Source organism: Anomaloglossus baeobatrachus, chromosome 5 (genome assembly GCF_048569485.1).
Source record: "Anomaloglossus baeobatrachus isolate aAnoBae1 chromosome 5, aAnoBae1.hap1, whole genome shotgun sequence".
Lineage (NCBI taxonomy): Eukaryota > Metazoa > Chordata > Amphibia > Anura > Aromobatidae > Anomaloglossus > Anomaloglossus baeobatrachus.
The window spans coordinates 56,498,764-56,504,763 of NC_134357.1; positions in this window are offsets into that span (position 1 = coordinate 56,498,764).

Here is a 6,000-nt window from a genome sequence, read left to right on the forward strand (position 1 = left end):
AAGGAAGGACGGCGGCAGGGCGCCACGGCGGGCAAAGAGGAAGAGGTCCAGCAGGAGTCGCCCGGACGAGCAGGGTGCGGTGACCGTGGGGGTTGATGGCCGCCAGGTGCGTGCTGTCCCCTCGCTGGTCCCCCCTGAGGATTTCGCCAGCTCGTCGGAATCCGGCGAGGAAGAAGGAGCAACTGCAGCGGCAGGACGGACAGAGCGGCAGCAGGAAGATCGTGGCACGGCTGGTCCGGAGTCGGTGCAACGGCAGCCTGGTGAGCGGACGTCAGAAATGTTGTATTCTGTGGGTAGCGCGGGCGGGGGCGGGGGTTCCGTTGCGGGACGCGTCGCGCAGGGAGTGGGGGCGGTCGGTCAGTCTGGTTTGCCGGGCCCGGAGTTTTGGGGGGAGCTTTTGGGGGTGTTGCAGGGGTTGTCTGCGGAACGGGTTAGTCGGTCTGGGCCTGGGGCCCCGGTGGGGGCGTGGGTGGGCCCCACGGAGGTGGTGCAGACGGAGGCGACGGTGCACGAGGTTGCGACACGGGATCCTACCTCGGCGGTAGGTACGGGACAGGCGGCTGGAGGGGCAGCTGACGTGGGTGCGAGTAAGGAGGTGGAAAAGGAAAAAGAAAAGGAGGATGAGGTTGTGCGTTTGGATGATAGGGCGCGTAGTGAAATTTATGTGTGTTTTGAAGGTCAGTTAGGGGTTCATTTAAAAAAGGAGGTGAGGGAAAAGATTTGGAAAGGGGAGTACGTGGAAATTTTTTCCCTGCTTCCTTTGGAAAAGTTTAATTTGGATAAGGTGAAACCCAGTGACACAAAAAAGGAGAAAGAGGATGAGGAAAAACGGAGGTATCGGTTGATCCCGAGGACGTTTACTAACTGGCTACAGGCCTTTGCGATCTTAGCCAGCGTGATCGGGGAAAAGGAGCCGGAGCATTGTTCCGCCCTATTTGGATATATGGACGCGATAGGGGAAGCGTATAGAGTGTACGGCGGTTTAGGGTGGTTGAGATATGATGAGCAGTTCCGGCAACGGAAGGCTCTGCGGCCGGGTGTCCAGTGGGGCCACAAGGACATTTCTTTGTGGATGCGGTTAATGACGGCTCCGGCTCAGCCCTTTCGAGGGGGTGCCGGGAGCCCGGGTGCGAGTGGCGGGTCCTCGGCTGGACAGAAAAAAGGGGCTTGTTGGCAATATAACGAGGGACAGTGTAAGTTCGGGGCCTCTTGTCGGTTCAAACATGAGTGTTCCGGATGTGGAGGGTCCCACCCTCTGGCCAGGTGCTTCAAGAAAGGAAAAGGAAAGGCGGGGGAGGGGTCTGGAAAAAGGGAGGACGCCAGTGAGGGTAGAGGCGATGCTTCCCTATTTAAATAGATACCCGGATGTTAGGGCGGCGGAGTTGTTGGAACGTGGTTTTACGGAGGGCTTTCGGATTCCGTTTGAATCTGAGGCGCCGGTGTTTCGCCCGGGAAACTTGAGGTCCGCAAAGGAACATCCGGCGGTGGTGAAGGAAAAGCTGCAGAAGGAGGTGGAGTTGGGGAGGATGGCGGGCCCCTTCCAGGACCCGCCATTCTCCAACTTACGGATTTCCCCCCTAGGGGTGGTACCTAAGAAGGAGCCGAACAAATTTCGGCTCATTCATCATTTATCTTATCCGGCGGGATTGTCGGTAAATGATGGGATATCACCAGAGTTGTCGGCGGTATGTTATGTATCGTTCGATAGGGCCTTGGAGCTGGTAAGGGTTGCGGGGCGGGGGGCACTGATGGCAAAGGCGGATGTAGAAGCAGCTTTTCGTTTACTCCCGGTGCATCCAGAGAGCCTTCATCTCTTAGGCTATGTGCGCACTAGAAATGTGAAGTTTCTCAAGAAAATTTCTTGAGAAACTTCTGCCAGTGAAAGATTTCCGGACCTGCGGAAAAAATCCGCACCAAATCCGCATGCGTTTTTGCCGCGGATTTGCCGCGGATTTGCCGCGAATTTGCCGCGAATTTGCCGCGGATTTACCGCGGATTTACCGCAGGTTTGTCCCTGCAATAAATAATAAAGATAATCCATAGACAGATAGTGGATAGAGGGAAAGATGGATAGATGAATAGATAGATAGATAGAGGGATAGATAGATAGATGAATAGATAGATAGAGGGATAGATAGATAGAGGGATAGATGGATAGATAGATAGATAGAGGGATAGATAGATAGATAGATAGAGGGATAGATAGATAGATAGATAGATAGATAGATAGATAGATAGATAGATAGATAGATAGAGGGATAGATAGATAGATAGATAGATAGATAGAGGGATAGATAGATAGATAGATAGATAGATAGATAGATAGATAGAGGGATAGATAGATAGATAGATAGATAGATAGATAGATAGATAGATAGAGGGATAGATAGATAGATAGATAGATAGAGGGATAGATAGATAGATAGAGGGATAGATAGATAGATAGATAGATAGAGGGATAGATAGATAGATAGATAGATAGATAGAGGGATAGATAGATAGATAGATAGATAGAGGGATAGATAGATAGATAGATGAGAAAAACCTATATAATGTTCCACCTCCCTGCATTTTCTAAGCTGGCACCCTTTAGTGACTTTCATGTGGCACTTAGGCTACTTTCACACCTCCGGTTTTTGCTATGCGGCACAATCCGGCACTTTGCATGAAAATCGCAACCGGTTTTTTTTGCTGCCGGTTGCGATTTTCCTGCATAGACTTTAATTAGTGCCGCATTGTGCCGCATGGCCTTGCGTTCCGTCCGTTTTTTGCCGCATGCGGCAGATGTAGCCGATGCGGCGGCCGGATGGAAAGTTGCCTGGCACGTTTTTTCGTGCGGCAAAAAAAACCGCATCGCGCCGCATTCGGCCGATGCGGCACATTTTTCAATACATGCCTATGGCGGCCGGATGCGGCGCGATGCGGCAATAACCGCATCCGGCCGCCGCATGCGGTTTTTGCCACTGCGCATGCTCAGTAGCATGCCGCAAGCGGCAAAAACCGGACTGGCCGCAAAGGAAAAACCTATGCAAAGGATGCGGTGTTTTCACCGCATCCGTTGCATAGCTTGCACAGCCGGATTGAGCCGCAGAGCTCAAGCCGGATGTGTGAAAGTAGCCTAAAGGGTGCTTAGCCTTGTATTTAGCCATAAAATAAATAAATAATTAAAAAAAAATGACGTGAGGTCCCCCTATTTTTTGTAGCCAGCTAGGGTAAAGCAGACGGCTGCAGCCTGCAGACCACCGCTGGCAGCTTCACCTTGGCTGATAATCCAAAACAGTGGGCACCCCACGCTGTTATTTTAAATTATATAAATAATTTAAAACAAAAAACGTGGGGTCCCCCCCATATTGGATCACCAGCCAAGGTAAAGCGGACAGCTGGGGTCTGATATTCTCAGACTAGGGAGGTCCACTGTTATTGGACACTCCCCAGCCTAAAAATAGCAGGCCGCAGCCGCCCCAGAAGTGGCGCATCCATTAGACGTGCCAATCCTGGCGCTTTGCCCCAGCTCATCCCGCGCCCTGGTGCGTTGGCAAACGGGGTAATATATGGGGTTGATGCCAGATGTGTAATGTCACCTGGCATCAAGCCCTGGGGTTGGTGAGGTCAGGCGTCTATCAGATACCCGACATCACCAACCCAGTCAGTAATAATTAAAAAATAGACAACAAAAAAAGTTTTATTTGAAAAAACACTCCCCAAAACATTCCCTCTTTAACCAATTTATTGAAAAGAGCACAATCAATTCCACGTCCGGCGTAATCCAATAAGGGGGGGGGGGGGCACGGCGATCCATACCATAGTCGCTGTCCCAGTCAATGAAAAACAGAATGTTCCCCATTGGCTGGGAGAGCAATGCAGTGACCTGAGCTAACATCAATAGGTCAGCTCAGGTCACTGCAGGGGATGACGAGCGCTGCCATCAGGAGCATAGATGAGATCATTACCTTCTGTGATCATCTCCTGTACTGCTGACGTCAGCGCTGTCACTGACTTATCGCGAGAGCCCGTGACGTCACCGCTAGTGACAGTCTCGGGCCGCTCGCGAGTCGGCCCTAGACAGCAGTGACAGCGCTGACGTCAGGAGGCAGGAGATCGTCACAGCAGGTAATGATCTCACCTCCTGACAGCAGCGATCGTCATCCCCGCGGCTCCCAGCACTGCAGGATGTCAGTGTCTGCCTGCGCTGCCGCGTGACAGGCTGCTGACACTGCGGGCAGACACTGACACCCTGCAGTGCAGTGTCAGTGTCTGCCTGTGTCAGTGTCTGCCTGCGCTGCTGCGTGACAGGCTGCTGACACTGCGGGCAGACACTGACACCCTGCAGTGCAGGCAGCCGCGAGGCCGGAGCAGGACACACACTGCACAGACACCTGGAGGTCGCACGGAAGTGCTTCTGTGCGGCGTCCAGGGAGTGCGACGTGTGTTTCCTCTGCTCCTCTTCCTGGCATAATGACATCGCTTCCTGCAAAACCGCAGGCAGCGATGGGCATTACCGCAGGTAAATCGCGGCTATTCCGGTGGTATACCGCACATCATTGCTACCTGCGGAATACCCCCGGAATACCCCCGGTACCTGCGGAAATTAATGGACATGCACATTTTCTCAAGAAAGTTTCTCGAGAAAATTTTCTCAAGAAATTTTCTTGAGAAAAATCCGCACAGTGCGCACAGCTATTTTTTTTTCTCATTGAATTTCATGGGAAATGTCTGCACAAAGATTGCAGACATTTCTCAAGAAATTTCCGGGGCAAATCCGCGGGTAAATCCGCGGGAAAAACGGTCTAGTGCGCACATAGCCTTAGGGTGTATGTGGGATGGTGAATACTATGTGGATCGTTGCCTGCCGATGGGCTGTTCCATTTCGTGTGCTTATTTTGAGGCATTCAGTACGTTTGTGGAATGGGTAGTCAAGGAGGTGGCAGGAGTCCATTCAGTGATTCACTATTTGGATGACTTCTTTTGCGTGGGTCCGGCGGGCTCTTCGGTTTGCTCCTTGTTGTTGTTTACGTTAGAGCGGATCGCGCGGAGTCTGGGTATTCCGTTGGCAAAAGAAAAAACAGAAGGGCCGGTGACGGCCCTATGTTTCTTAGGTATCGAAATTGATACACTGGCGATGGAATGCCGGTTGCCGGAGGGGAAGCTTTTGGATTTGAAGGCGTCGGTGCGGTTTTTGTCGCAGGCCAAGAAGGTGCGGTTGCGGGATTTGCAGTCAGTGCTCGGAAAATTGAATTTCGCTTGTCGCATTATGCCGATGGGGCGGATATTTAATAGGAGACTGGCGAGCGCAACCGCTGGGGTAAAAGCTCCAAATCACTTTGTCAGAGTGACCAAAGTGATGAAAGGGGATTTGTTGGTTTGGGAGGAGTTCTTGGACCGGTACAACGGTCGGACCCTTTGGATGAGCGAGGCATTGTCCAATAGCCAGTTGGAATTGTATACTGATGCGGCTGGAGCGACAGGTTTTGGGGCAATTTTTCAGACGCGCTGGTGTGTGGGAAAGTGGCCACGGCTTTGGGTGGAAGCAGGTTTGGTGAGGAATTTGGCGCTCCTGGAATTGTTTCCCATCATTGTGGCAATCGAGTTGTGGGGCCCCGTTTTTTCCGGAAGAAGGGTTTGCTTGCATTGTGACAACATGGCGGTGGTGCATTCCATCAATGCACTGTCGGCAAAATCCCCACCGGTTGTGGGGTATTTAAGGCACCTGGTGTTGCGATGCTTGGAGTTGAACATTTGCGTGGTGGCTCGGCACGTGCCAGGGATTCGGAATGAGGTGGCTGATGCGCTATCTCGGTTTCAGTTTTGCAGGTTCAGGAAGCTGGTGCCGGGAGCGGACGCGGATGGAGAACCTTGCCCGGAATGGCTGTGGGACCTGGCATCGGTATAGCATTTGAGGGAATTAGGAGATCGGTGTCTGAGGCTACTTGGTGCCGATATCAGGCGGTGTGGCAAGCTTGGGCAGAGTTGGAGAGAGGGGAATTTTTGGAGTCGGGTTAC